This window comes from Ornithodoros turicata, chromosome 1, assembly GCF_037126465.1.
Source record: "Ornithodoros turicata isolate Travis chromosome 1, ASM3712646v1, whole genome shotgun sequence".
In the NCBI taxonomy this organism is placed as follows: domain Eukaryota; kingdom Metazoa; phylum Arthropoda; class Arachnida; order Ixodida; family Argasidae; genus Ornithodoros; species Ornithodoros turicata.
The window spans coordinates 130,370,978-130,386,374 of record NC_088201.1 but is presented as its reverse complement, the minus strand read 5'-3'; the positions used below and the strand labels follow the sequence as shown (position 1 = coordinate 130,386,374).

Below are 15,397 nucleotides of genomic sequence, written 5' to 3'. Positions count from 1 at the left end.
GGTGGGCTGCCTTGTACGAATATGTTGGTGTCATCAGCGTACAATGTGCAGTCTTTGACTAAGAAGTTAGGCAAGTGATTGATAAAAACTAAAAACAGGAATGAACCCAAGATTGACCCTTGCGGCACACCTACTTTGCACTCAGCCAAATCTGATCGGAATTTCCCAATGGAGACATACTGCTTTCTTCCAGTCAAGTAACTTCGGAGCAGGCGCAATGGTAATCCTCTTATCCAGTATCTTTCAAGTTTGAGCAGCAACAGTTTGTGGTCAATTAGATCGAAAGCCTTCATTAAATCTATAAAAATGCCCATAGTAAGTGTCTTAGAATAGATGCACCTTTTAATTTTCTGAAGAACATTACTTAATGCTATTTCAGCAGATCTGTCCCTTCGAAAACCAAACTGAGATTCAGATAAAAGATTGTGTTTGTCAAAATAATCTGTAAGCCTCCTTACGAGGAATGTCTCTATTATTTTACTCAACGGTGAAAGTATCGCCGTCGGCCTGTAGTTAGATACCTAAAGCTTATCGTTCTTCTTATGCACTGGGGCGTACAACTTTGGCGACCTTCAGCTCTTGGGAAAAAATTTTCTTCAGTAAAAATATCATTGATAACACCGGCTAGCACATCTGATAAACATGACTTAAACTGTGTTAAGAACGTTACAGGAATGTTGTCTGGAGCGCTTGAGTGTTTCAACTTAAGATTCTGAATTACGCTCTCAACTTCTTGTTCACCGTACCTTCTTGTGTATCGTACCTGAACCGAATTTTGTTTCTAGGTGCATACTTCCAGTGCCTCAACAGCAGAGCGGAGCAACGAGAGCAAAACAAAAAGAAAATGAAGAGAGCCCGTGCGGCACTGAAGAACAAATTACAGTGCCTGAAAAGGTATTTATAACCTGATGACACGAAGTGGTGTTATCAGCTTGGTGTTGTTCATGTCTTTCGGTCCGCCATGTGGAAATCTCAGGCCCTGAGGTAACCACAAGGCCTCAAGCTCTGAGGTAACCGCAGAATCCCAAAGTAACCCCAGAACCTCAAGCTTTGAGGGAATGACAGATGTCCCATGATACCTCAAGACCTCGGACTCTGAGGTATCCGCAGGAATTATTTTCAGTAGGGCTGTCTTGCAGCTTTCGCGTCAGCAAGCGAAGGCCATAAAAGAACGAATCTCTATCTTGCACAATCTTACCTCTGATACCGCCGTGTTACAATCACCTAGTCATCACGAAGTCATCACCTAGACTCTCGAAGCTCGGATATTCCCTGATATAGTTGGAAGGCAGCTTTCGCTCGCGCTCCTTCTGGTTGTCTGCGTTGCAAAAACTGGCTACCCTTTCAAGACGACAACTTGTACGTCAACAGTGCAACGTTCTCCAATTTCAGCAGGCAAGAGAGCGTGATTCGCAGAAGAAGAGAAACGAATACCCTAGGCTCTGAAAGCATTCCAAGTAGATCGGAGAAGTGGCCGAAACGACCTCAACATGCTATCATGTCCCATAGAGTCACTAAATGAGCACCATATTCAACTACCACAATATCCATGTGCACCTAGCCATGGATTGGTTTTCACCTGGATTACCCGGATGCTTTGCGCATTGGATGTACCCGAACCAGAGTTGAGAATCGACAGGTTGAAATTCCGAGACGTTGAGACTCCCAATTCGGCACATTCTGATATGCCGGCACCGCCTAGAACACGCGCAGGGACCTGTAGTCAACAAACTGTATTAACTGCACAGATCTCACGCAGCAACTGACCAACGTCACTTGCTTTTGTGTCGTCCGTGTGCGTCCGCCCTGCTTAGCCTAACCACCGTTAAAATGCGTATTTTATACGCTGAAACGACTTCGACAAACATAGAAAAAAAGCGATACAGACACGTTGCTCAGCGACATGCCGCTGCCTCGACCAGCCTTGGCTAATAGCCTGGACGGTTTCAGAATAACGCCTGTTTTCACGGGTTAAAAATACGCAAGGTGCCCTAGGCTGATTCAATATGGCTGCCTGCGGGCGCCTACATTGAGAGAGGGGAGGGACTCGTTCAGGTCTTTAGTCTTCAGCGGTCCTGCTCCCGGCCAGTCCTTCTAGACTCTCTCCGTAAGATTTCTATGGTGGCATAACCGCACATTCATAAAGGGGCACAAAACAGGTCGAGGAGCATTCTCCAAATATTATGCTCAATAAAAGAACGTTGCTCACGATATACAAATATGAAATTATTTTGCTTCTAAGGAGCTTCTTAAACTCGAAACAATACCATTCAAAGAGCATAATCCGCGTGAGTCAATCCTTATCCTTGGAACCGGGTCACGTCACCATGTTCCAATGTAACGCAACACCGAATTCTAGGTGCTTGAGATGCGGGAGATCTTTCTCTCATAGCCAATGACGGACTCACTGAGTCAAGCTGCACCCCGCAATGCAACCGGCTGCGGGAACATCGCGGTGACCTGCCAGAGCAATGCAGCACTGACAACATAGTGTGCACGTGATATAGAATATTGAGGGGTTTTGGTAGAATTTGAACTGATGGCTATCTCGGATTTAACAAGTATGAACATGTTTAGAGTTGACCTCACTTCTCGGTGTTACAACACAATTAATGTATAAGCGTTCAGCATTCTAAATGGCTGATTATGCGGGATATCAAAAAGACGTGTCGCTATTGTCGCTAGGACATCGCATGGCGGTTTGGAGCCATTATTTAGTTTTTTGCGACAACAGTTTTTGATCATGTTCGCCGTCGGCAACGTATCCCAATGCATCTTCAAAAAGTGCTCATCTCTTATCTGTTTATTGCCCCTTTAAGTGAAAGACTCTTGCACACTGGATCAGCCTTTCCCGGTCGCGGGTGCTGCTAACATAAGTCTACAACCAAAGTGATTCAGACACCAAAAATAAATGAAGGAAACTAAGGTTGGGGTGCTGAAAACGAAACTCGTGCTTAAAACATATACTTGCTTCCAATTTTTAAAGACACAGGAATGCTGTATTACGCACCTTCCACAATGCTCACAGTCGGAGCAACACGAGGCCATCTCCGAAAAAAAAAATAAACAAACACTCTCCAGTCTGCCTCTCTGGCTCAAACTCACGTTCATAAGACATGGCTACGACTGAAAGTTAAGAGCAACACCGAACCCATTCTATGTCGTTTGTTGCGTAGCATCAACGATAGGGCACGGGCAGTGAGCGATGAGCTTGTGGAGTGATTTCACGAGGTTATTGCGACTAATCAGGAAAGGTATCACAGCAAATCCACCCATGAGTGCTCGCAGCTGGATAACTGCTAATAAAACAGTTCTCGAATATAGTAAACAAGTGAAGGAGAAACAAGCAGTCAGTGAATGACGACAATGTCTAGAGGTTCGGTTGATATACTATAGTAAATTTAATTACTCTTAAGATTCCTTCAAAAAATGTACAATTTATTTACAGACTACTATATGTTTCCAGAAAAAAATGCTTCTGAAACGTGATGACTCAAATCATGCGCATTATCCACACAACTAACGCAGTAGTCAAACGAAAACTCTACAGTAGCTTAAGCACCGGAGCAACTTCATAATTTTCATCACGATATTTGAAATAGCGTATCAAGATCACAAAGACAAAAAACACTGTAGACGATCCTAGATTTCTTATGATGACATGCTTTTGAACGGAGTCCGTCCGCGAGCTTGTACTATAAGAAATCTACGATCATCCTTGGGTGTGTTTTTTTGTCTTTGCGTTCTTCAACTACGGTCTTGACTGCACTTCTACATACTGTAAAAACCCCGAGACTAGGGAACACGAAGGGACAGACACAACACAATTCGTGTTGTGTTTGTCCCTTCGTGTTCCCTAGTCTCGGGGTTTTTACATTATGCATCATCTTCACCAGCTCGCTTGCTTCCTAGCCATTTTTTTTTCATTGCACTTCTACGTCTTTGCGTATCATGATCAAAGAGTGATATTAAACGTTCCTACCGTTTAATATCACTCTTTGATTTACTCACCACCGGCAACTTGACATCGCCTATTTTTTCTGCCTTCGTATCTTCGTATCATGATCACTAAGAAATGGCACATTTCATTTCTGAACAACACAAGTTTAAAACGTTTTGTAGATTTATGTAACTTGCAACGCCTGGCAATGTCGACACAGAGGGAAACGAATCTAGTCAACCAGTCACCAGGACATGACTTTTCTGAACAAGTGGGCTGTAGCGGGGTAGTTGGTACATATTCATTATGGATACGAGAAGACAGAATTATTACAACTAAAATGACAGTACGACTGCAAAGTCACAACTGGTGAATTTTATGAGATAAACCTCGTTATACACTTCGCAGGATGACAAGCGCGAGCAACAAAAGCAGCGCGAACGGGTAGATAGCAAGATGAACAGGCGAACAATTCTTCATGGGGGTCGGAGCACGTTATCCTAGGAACAAACACACACAACGTGGGTGAAAAGAAATCCATGTGGTTACAATCCAAGATGACTTTTTTCCTAATTCCGATACAGCTACGGCTGGACAACTAATACATTTATCCGCCAGCGGGTCAATGTGGAATGCTTCAATAATCTCTCGCAACGATTGTTGACCATGTCTTGCCAGATTAGATGTTCTTGAACAGAGGGGCACACGAGTCACAATCCCTACAGCGGATGGCCAACTGTCCAGAAGGAGTCCGGCCCAGAGATTAGACATGTTCCAAAAGTCTGATGTTGAGGGATCTACCCGACTGTCCAATATAGGACTTCAAGCATGGGTAACGAACGCTGTATACAGATCCTGCAATCAACAACCGTCTAGCCCCATTGAAGATTCCCGAAGTGTCCTCCTTGCTATCTAACCGTTCGCGTTGCTTTTGTTGCTCACGCTTATCACCCTGCGAAGTGTACAATAGGTTTTTCTCGTGAAATTCACCAGTTAAGAGTCTGCAGTTGTACTGCCTTATTTTTGTACTAACAGTTCTGTCGTCGTCCTTGTGCCGCATACATCCATGACGAAAAACTTTTCTTCCAGAGATCTATGTGATGTTTTCTTCCTTGCCCGGTGCGGTAAGAGGGCTTCGATATTTCATACCTGTGACACACCAGAGCTCCGTGCATTGGTTTCCGCATTCGAGGGGTGTCGTCGTCATCGAACGGCATGCGCAAGTGGTCGTGAACAACAGAACCACACGGGTCGGTTAGACTTCTACGATGAGCATACAGACGAAGAATATGGACTTCTCTCAAAGTGAGGCGACTCAACCTTTGTGAGGTGGTAGTTATGAAATGCCAACTATGGAATTGGCATTAGGTGCAGTAAATGTAACAAAACAAACAAAACAACAGTCTTGCGATGTGTACGAAAGGGCTATGGACACGTGACATGAAGCACTCGGGGAGAATGGAGAACGTGATGGGTTTTCCATCGCCTTCCGTAGTCTCGGGGCTTGAATGTTATGAGGCACTCACTCGGCAAATATATCATTTGCAGTTGCACCATTGAGCAACCGAGGGAAGTTATTTACTTGCTATGTGTTGATGTCTCGCTTAATAATATTAACAAGGCGCAGCTTGGTTAAATTAAATAAGACTAGTGGTGCTACATGTGATTACCAGTAGTATAGGGGGACCGCTATAAGAACATCCTTTTTCTAATCCAGTTCTAGGAATTTCTAATCCAACACCAGCCAGTTCTAATCCAACACATGCCAGTTCTAATCCTTCTGGTTGGTGGCCCCACTTTGATTGACAGGCCCCTTTTTGGCTCGCCCATTCATGGTGATTGTTCTGAGATAAACCCACTTCGATTGACAGGCCCCTTTTTGGCTCCACCCCTTCACACTGATTGGTTCAAAATGACCCCACTTTGATTGACAGGCCCCCTTTTGGCTCCGCCCACTTTACGCAAATAGGCCCCTCCAAACCTACTGATTGCTGATTGATCCATCCACTTCTCGCTGATTGGCTCCTTCTAGGACAGCTGATCGGCCAACCCTGTGACCCCGCTACAGCTCTATCTTAGACAGACAAAAGGAATACATTGCAATGTTTATTGAGTACATCAGGGCTGTCTTGGAGAGATTGATTCCTTTAATGCTAGGCATGGTTCCTCGGAAGTGACAAATCATGTAGGTGTCTCTGGGACAGCGGCTAAGAAAAGTTTCATCCTCCGTGAGTTGACACATTCCACGTGCACTGGACGCTCACGTCCAGTGGTTGAAGGCACGTGCATAGCGATCCAGTAGCGTTCTTGTCCAGCTTAATGTCGGACCGCATACCCACGTAGCACAAAAAGTTGCAGCAACGTTGCCTGAATATGTCCCATGTGAGAGCAACGTTTCCAACAAAAAAATGACGTTATTGCAACGTTCTCCTGGAAACGTTACATATTCAACAAAAAAGACACATTCCTGGTACGTTGCTTTAGAAACGTTACGTTTTCAACTTAAAGAAACAACACTGCTACGTTGCATCAGAAACGTTGTCTAGATATTCCCTCAGAACATTACTGTTACGTTTCACAGAGCTCACACTGCAACATTTTAAGATGGAGGAATTGGCCTATGTGTTTCAAAGGGAATGGTATTTTCAATTGATTTAATGGGATCCAAGATGCTGCAGAGCCACCAATACAATAAGTGAGACGCCCGATGCTGAAGCAACGAGTGTAATGGCGACCTACGGTACATCATATTCTCAAATTAAATAATAATATGATTAAGAACAACGGCGTATGTCTGTGTAGCAAATTAACTACTTTGAGGAACTTGTTCAATTCTTATGAAATTCCAGAATACGCATGATATCGCAAGTATTGCACGTGAAAACTGAACGTAAATCTGAAATTAAAATTTATTCTCAATTGAGCAGGCGGCCGTTGTCGCATGTTGTCAAAGGCTGGCCGCGGAAGCTCGCCAAGTTGGAACTCCGAACAGGGCGCGTTGTAACACAACACATACGTTTCTGTGCCGCACCACATAGGGGCTCGTCCGCGTTGAAAATAGTTCATGTTATTTCAAATGTTTGTGAACATATCTACAAAGGTACATGAACCGTGCTAACTTCGTATTACGCCTCTTACTTTAAGCTATTGTTTCTGCATTTCATACAACATTCCTGTGCACGTAAGTGAAGCGTTCGACAATCGCCAACGGTCAGTCTGCTACGAAATGTCGAAGTGTTCGGTTATACGCCGTGTCTGGCAAGCAGTTTGCGTCATTCGGGCTTCATTTTGAGGATTTTATCCGTTCCTAAGGTATGTAGTTGAATTGTTAGGCATTCCCGTTGTTTCTACGTCGTTTCTCATGTTTTTACCGCTGCTCGTATTCAATACGACCGCTGATGGGACGAGAGCGAGATGTTCTATCAGAGTGAACAGCCCGTGCTCTGAGAACGGTATGTAATGTATTTTGACCCCCAACATGGTGCTGTGGTAACATCTTTTGAAATTGTATTTCTCTAAGGTTATCCTCGTGCGACGCGGCTGGCATAGGTGCGTCGGCATTTGTCAACAGTTTGTCAAAACGGAATCTCGCTGAAGTTTGGTGGCGTTAATTTTCACGCAAGAAACGGAAGCTGGACGGGCAGTCGCGAATCACCTATGAAACACAAGAGCATGACAGGACTCAGTGCTTCAAGTCTTCAAGTTTTTTTGTTTTTTCGTCAGGAATGTTCAGATATTTGGGACAAATATCCCTATAAATCTACTCATCTTTGTTCGACGTTGTGTGTGTTGGTGATGGACAGTATGCTTTCAGAACATGTAAGTGGTGAACCAGGTTTCCACTGTTGTCCTACGTCTTGCTAGCGATTTTCAACTGCTTGGTGAATATTCCCACATATAAAATTTGAAACATATAGAATCATCTGAAATAGCTTTCACATTTATATCTATCATTTGTAGTATTTTCACGTCTACTGTATTGTTATATGTGAAAGAATAAACGTTCACACAGACACGGCATCAAGTGCAATTTCTTTTTACATCTAAAACATGCTTTCTGCTCCATTTCGTTCTCATTGACATTTCAGTGATTTATTATCGAACCCCACTAAATTATTGTTTCTTTCAATAGGTATTTGTCCAAGATCGCTCACTGGGAATGGCAAGTTTTGATTACTTTCCATAAGGATTGTGAATGCGACATCCACTTTAACCAAATGAGAGATCTGGGCTATTTTGAAATGGACTATTTTCAGCAGTAAGGCAGCTTGAATAATGATATACTGCACAGTATATCGCTGTTGAAGCTTCTTGACTGCTGGAAATAGTCCAGTTCAAAACAGCTCAGAAATCTCATTCGGTTAAAGTGGATATCGCAGTCACAATTCTCATTGAAAGTAATCAAAATTTCCCATTCCCAATAGACGATCTTGGAGAAATACCATATTGAGGAAATGCTATAAATTCATACATTGTTGTAACGTTGCACACGCACATTACTGTAACGTTGAAAAATTTACGTTCAGAGGCGTACGTTGATGTGATGTTCACAATGGACGTTGCGGTAATGTTGCAAATAAACGTTGCAGATAACGTTGAAGTCGCGGACATTAGCAACATCTGAGCAATGTTCCAATCTGACATTCAGACAACGTTGCTGCAACTTTTTGTGCTACCTGGGTAGGTACCACATGCCAATCTGTGATAGTCAAGATATCACCAGGGCATTCATGCGGGTAGGTGTGCTTATCCTTCTCGAGCTTCATGCGTCTTCAGTTGCAGGCGTCCAGCGCCAGCGTGCATGAGACGAGCGAGAAGAGAACGAGGTACCATATCCTTCCACTGGTCCAACAGACGCTACTCCTTCTCATCTTCTGCATTATCTGAGGAGAGAAAGAATGCCCAGTTAAATCACACTATCTCTGTCATACACTCAAGCTTACCATATTCGCAGCTTCCATATGGGTAGGAGTCGACGTCATTGTAAAGGTATCGTTTGTCGTCGTACGCCATCAGACTTCTTTTCACATTTCTGATGGTGTACATGCACTGCTTCTTTCCCACTATTGACACCTGTTCGTGCGATACGCTAGTGTGCTTGAACAGGGTATCGTGGTACGTATCATGGAGGAGGTGTTTGCGCACAATGTTCTTTTTAACCCCTTTAGCACTTGCAATTTGTTTTCCCCCAGCTAGTTTGATGGAGTACATTTTAGCTTTCAAGCATATTACTTCCTCTATGGGTATGCTACCGGTTTCACTTTTGAATGCACCAAGCCTACCACGATTCCTCTCGCTGTACAGTGGATGACCCCGGTCGAAGGAAGACAAGTCTAAATGGTCGTCGGCGATCACACGTAACTGATCTTCGTAATCCTTGCAGAATAGGTCGAGGATCAGAGAATCCGTGTCAAAGTAGCAGGTAATCACCGGACAAGTGAGCTTGCTCAGCAGAGTTTCATAGTAGAATGAGTACATGGTTAATTTACTCAGTTCTAAAATCGTGAAGCCAACCTGCAAGGGGAAATCACATCGCACTTTTCTTTTGCGCATTTCGTACATGACACAATTGGGGACAAAATTTCCATTCTCACGCATTCTGCCCGACTCCCGAGGCGACTTGCCATCTCCTCATCGAAGGCTACTCGAATATCCCTCATGTTAAATTTATTTAAAAGCGTTCTCCCGAAGACCGCATTATTTGAGATTTTATAGAAATTTTTTTCGAACGTCGTGCCCGAGGCAACGCGCCTGGCAACATTGTCCTCAATATAGGGACGCAGGAATGGTGCCTGACGAAATTTTAGGATTCGGTGAATTTTTGTCACCCTCATGCCAAATCTACAGTAGAGTGTGAGCAGTGCGTAATGAACGACGTACTCGACCTTGTCCTTGCACGTCAGCAACAGCTTTTTGGTGTTAGCTGGCTGATACATTAATTCTTCTAGAAGACCTCGCTGGAATGGCGAGAGCCATTCCTCCGGGACCACCGCCTTCTTGGGAGCCAGGGGGAAGTACCGCGTTAGAGCGTGGATAGATTTTGGATACTCCAAGTCGCACACATACACGTACCCCACCTCCGAATCCGTGGGGTGACGCATAAAATCCACGGAGCTAAAATCCTCGACCCACTCGAAATCGCCGACGGGGAGGTACTTTACCATACTGAATCCGTAAAGATTGTTGCAATCTATGTATGATATGTACATCTCCTCTTTATCGGGATCATAGCCACTGCACAGAGGGTTGTTAGCCCGCAAATGAAGCCTGCTCGCCTGACAGAGCCCGCCCCTAACACCCGATTCGATGGTTCTGTACATGTCCTCGTCGATGATTAACTCCAATTTTGCCTGCGTGTAATTTAGAGCACATTGCCACGAATAGGACGCCAGAGAAACACAATGAAGCAATTCCAATCCACGCACGTCGTAGCACAGTCGTCGAAAGTGCTGCATTACATCAGCATGTAATAGGGCATCAGTTTTCAGGTACAATGCATTATAATCCCTCAGATTCGAGCATCCAAAACTTTCAAATACTTGCAGCGCATACTGGTCCTCGCTTATATCCTCCCCTGTAAGATCATTTCGGAAGGCAGATTTTGCCGGCAGAGCCAATTCGTCGTACACCTCAAAAGAATTAACGTGGCTGTATGGGAATACACCTTTACGAAGCAGAATTTCGTAGTCGTTTCCAAATACCTGCTTCAGGCACTGGAACGCCTCTGCGCCCCCCATGGATTTGACGGTTTCCACGAGCTCTCCCAGCGAAGAATTTAGGTACTGCATGGTATCTCTGAATAGGAAGGTGCTAATTTCGAACGATCGAATTTTTTCCATGGAACTGGTAACGATGAAAGGAGCTCGCTTCCACCCGAGAAGGTGAAATTCCCGCAGCAGTCCGGCCAAATCGTGGGCCAGATTGTGCACCATGATCGGTAATTTTTCTCTCGTCGTGCACGCCACGTTACAGGGGCTGCACAGCGTCGCAATGTAATTTGTGTCCCTGGCAGTACATCGTTTGGAATGGTCGTGATGAAGGACATGGGGTAGATCTCGCGTGAACTCCCGTTTACAGTACGCGCAATGGCTGGCAGCTCTGTGCTCGGCCTGTTGCTCATCATTCAGCACCATTGTGGCGGGGCAGGCATTCAGGGCAACCATCTCATCCCGCATTTCCATCAAAGCCTTCACGCACTGCCTCGCGGAATCTTCACCGTGGTGCGTCCTGACGCGCATCACCTTCGAGTCGTGGGTGCGCACGAGCACGGCACAGAAGCTAGAAGTGACGTGACGCTGCATGCCAACACCACTGGGCGCGAGTACGCTCTCTGTGTCCAACGCGACGACGTAGTTGTACTGCTGCTTGTACTGTATTTTATTAAATTCCACAAAATTTTTGCCAGGTTCGCAAAATTCCAATAAGATTTCATTCACGTCTGCGCACAGGCGACGATGCTTCGCCATGCTCTTTTCCTCGTTAAAAGAGCGCGTGCAACGTTCTCATACGAAACACCTATTGTCTCTCATCAGTAATCGTTCGAGGGATTTGATTCAAAAAAAATGTTCACCTATAGCCAATAAGTGAATTTTCTTTTCACACTCGAGTTTTGGGGGTCGCTACACGTGCACTCCCTGATCGACGTACTCGTACACGTAAACGGACATCTTGTTTTTGTCTTCGAATTCATCCATCAAAGTATTTGCGATAGCTCCGTCGCTGTGGACTTCGCGAGCAAGCGCCATAAAATGAGCTATGTGTGCGGTTACATCCCCTCGATTTTCTTTCATCATTAGAACGTCAGAACAAATGCAAAACCCAATGGGTATTCTTTGCGCTCGCAAAATAGCAATTATATTGTGGAGGTGGTTCATTAAATATTGTCGCAAGTCCTCTACTCCCTGATCGTGAACAGATGCCAATAGCACAAACGCTTTGACGATACCTCGAAATGCGCTATCAGTTTGAAAGAAAGGCAGGAAGGAAATGTCCACATAGGGATGTGATCGCTCGACGTGAGCATGCAATGTGGCAGGTGAAATGTCTGGAGAAGATGGTGAATTCTCTTCTAATGGCTCATCATCCCCGATATCATGAGGATCAAAAAAGCAGAACACGCATCTAGGCACTGAAAAAAAGAAGAAACACTAAGAAAACGTGCACCACAAAGCGTGGATGAAAAATACTTACTCTTGAAGCGAGCTCCGCACACTCCCGAAGCGATGCGAAGACTGCTGCCTCTTTACACATCCTCCCCATTTATATAGCAGCGACCTCGCTGCATGCCCCAACATGCACGGGTGCGGCGAGTCGTCATAGCCTAAAAATAACCTGCTCTGCATGTTCAAGGTCGCAGCTTGCCCTTGGCTTCACGTAATGCTCCGTCCGCCTACACCATTGCCGCACCTGAGCGCAAAGTTCGCTCTCATCACATGTCATTCCGATATGCAAGCTGCTTTCATGATCAGGCACACAACCATCCCTTTTTGGCTGTGGAATTTCAATAATATTACTTAAAAGAAACAAATTGCAGTGAAATGCTGATTCATCTCAGACAGGAATTTCTACCCTCAGTGTTAAACCCTCAGATACCAGCATTTCTGCTCAAATAGCAAACTAGCTATGACTTCAAAAATTAAACACATGCTAAACAAACTACCATCAACTGCTATCAGATAATTATTGCATAATGCTAAATACTCAATTGCATTGCCCCTGCGTGAAGAAAGCACAGAACAAGGGTACACAAATTCACTTAAGCGATGATTGATTGATTGATTGGTTATGTGTTTAATGGCACAAAGGCAAGGCTTAAGCGATTAGGGAAAAGGCTTAAGACCTCAGGTCACCACACAACGCTACGCGGCTAGCACAAGATCACAACAAGATACTAGCGGCAAGTAAAGTCGTAACACTGCTAAACAAGCCCCAACATGCCATGATGACGTCACAAACCAGGAAAAAAGCACACACGCGCACGCACACAGCAGCTCAGGAATGCACAAGGATAGGTGATTTATTGGAATTTCTACTCCTGGCTCAGACACCAACATTTCTGCTCAAATACCCATAACTGCAAGATTAAGCACTGCTTACTTCATCGAGCACCCAACAAAATCTAACAAACAAACAAACCCACTTTCCGTGATAGAACACTATTCAGCTTTACCAAGTGATTTTCTTCTGCTTTAGCAGTAAAAGAAGAAAAGAGCCATGAAAAATTACACGTACTTTTGCTTGAACAGCTATAACCGAAAAAAAAAGAAGAAAAAATCGAAGTACATGCTAATAAACGGAGAAAAAGGCACTCATTTCTGCTATCAGATAATTATTGCATAATGCTACATACACAGTCGCGTTGTCCCTGTGTAAAGAAAGCACAGGACAAGGGTACACAAATCGAATTGGGAAAATCACTTCTACTCGCGCAGCATAATACGATATACGCTGATTTTGTTTCTTTTTTACGGGCGAAAATTGCAATAAGAAGCCACTGCTATGCAAGTGCATCAACCCTTACTTTTAAACCAACATTTCATGCAATACCACATAAATTTATCACTCGAGTCACACGAAAAGGCATACACAATGTACTTACTGGTTAAGTGGGGTCACAGTTACACACACACACACAACACAGACACAACGAGCGACAGTGAAAAATAAGAAATTACACGCACTTCTGCTCGAATAGCAAAGTGTCGAGCTTGACAAAACACATTTTCTACCACCAGAAAATTATTAAACAGAATAATACAATATTCTCAAAAATTAAGCTTGTGTGGCAAACACACAACCTCAGGAACACACACCCATTCACATCTGCTTTCTGAATTTGTTATACAGGCGTGAGCGATTCGATTAGAATATAAAGCACGCTGCTTGGAGAAAGCATATATCATGTGTAGCTCAGTCTACTCTATTGAAACTGCAATAAACCTTATTTTTCAAAAAAAAAAAAAATCACAGTCGGCATAACATACGGCAATATCGGCAATATCACTCAAGTCAAACACATTGAACTTACTTGTCAAGTGGGATCCCAGCTGCACAAACGCGCACTCACACTCACACATTCTTGGTGCCTCACAACGAGCAAAAACCCAAGGTCTATTCACAGCCACATAAATTCATATTATTCCTCACGTCAATAATTATCCAACCATCGTCAAAACGGGGAACACGCATATGCCAATGCGAAACAATAGGCCTTCCCGCCGGATGTAATACGATATCGCCAGTCGACTGTCCCATAGCAAACAAGAAACACATCATCTCAGGAATGCATGTTGCCTATACATCCAAGAACAGCGTGCAGCAATTATAATACAGAATGGGATTCATTTCTTTGTACTTTTGTTTGCTTGCCTATAAAGATTTCACAAGAAATATTACAGATTGTAAAAGGAGAATAGCATTCACTACACCCTATAGCTCTCATCATTTTTAAACAAACCAGTTTTCATATGTTCATAACCATACTACCATTCACTAAATAGGGGAGTCACTAATGATTCAAATAAGATAAAATATCATTCCATCATCATTGATTGTAAACTTCACGCAAGAATAAGCAACCGCTGCACGTCGTATTTTCCTTATAAGAAACACCAAATAGATTCAATCTCGCCGTGTTAAACACCAACAGCAATTTTGTATTTATTTTTGTCGTTTCCAGCAGATCATCACTTGGTGCGAGTCATCAAAAATTAAAAAAAAAATTTCTGATCTGCTTCTGTTAAAGTGATAAAACAGTGCCCTCGAAACGGGTCCCCACGCGAGCCGCATGCGGGCCCGTTCACGCAGTTAGGACACGCTTGACGCAATGACGCGCGCTCCGTTATCGTTTCCCCGTGCGGGCACACTGTTTTATCACTTTAACAGAAGCAGATCAGAAAGTTTTTTTAATTTTTGATGACTCGCACCAAGTAATGATCTGCTGGAAACGACAAAAATAAATACAAAATTGCTGTTGGTGTTTAACACGGCGAGATTGAATCGATTTGGTGTTTCTTATAAGGAAAATACGACGTTCAGCGGTAGCTTATTCTTGCGTGAAGTTTGCAATCAATGATGATGGAATGATATTTTATCTTATTTGACTCATTGGTGACTCCCCTATTTAGTGAATGGTAGTATGGTTATGAACATATGAAAACTGGTTTGTTTAAAAATGATGAGAGCTATAAGGTGTAGTGAATGCTGTTCTCCTTTTACACTCTGTAATATTTCTTGTGAAATCTTTATATGCAAGCAAACAAAAGTACAAAGAAATGAATCCCATTCTGTATTATAATTGCTGCACGCTGTTCTTGGATGTATAGGCAACATGCATTCCTGAGATGATGTGTTTCTTTTTTGCTTTGGGACGGTCGACTGGCGATATCGTATTACATCCGGCGGGAAGGCCTATTGTTTCGCATTTGCATATGCGTGTTCCCCGTTTTGACGATGGTT

At 43.7% G+C, this 15,397-nt stretch overlaps 1 protein-coding gene and 1 long non-coding RNA gene across 2 annotated transcripts in view; both read right to left on the bottom strand.

Annotated features, from left to right (window-relative positions):
* The window catches only part of LOC135385348 (uncharacterized), a 155,419-nt gene that overhangs the window by 36,132 nt on the left and 103,890 nt on the right, over positions 1 to 15,397 (bottom strand). The window lies entirely within an intron of this gene.
* LOC135368965 (uncharacterized) lies at positions 11,589 to 14,112 on the bottom strand. Its single transcript, XR_010414913.1, has 3 exons — positions 13,968 to 14,112; positions 12,131 to 12,346; positions 11,589 to 12,068 (listed from the first exon to the last, which is right to left on the bottom strand). It is a non-coding gene; the product is annotated as an uncharacterized LOC135368965 (long non-coding RNA).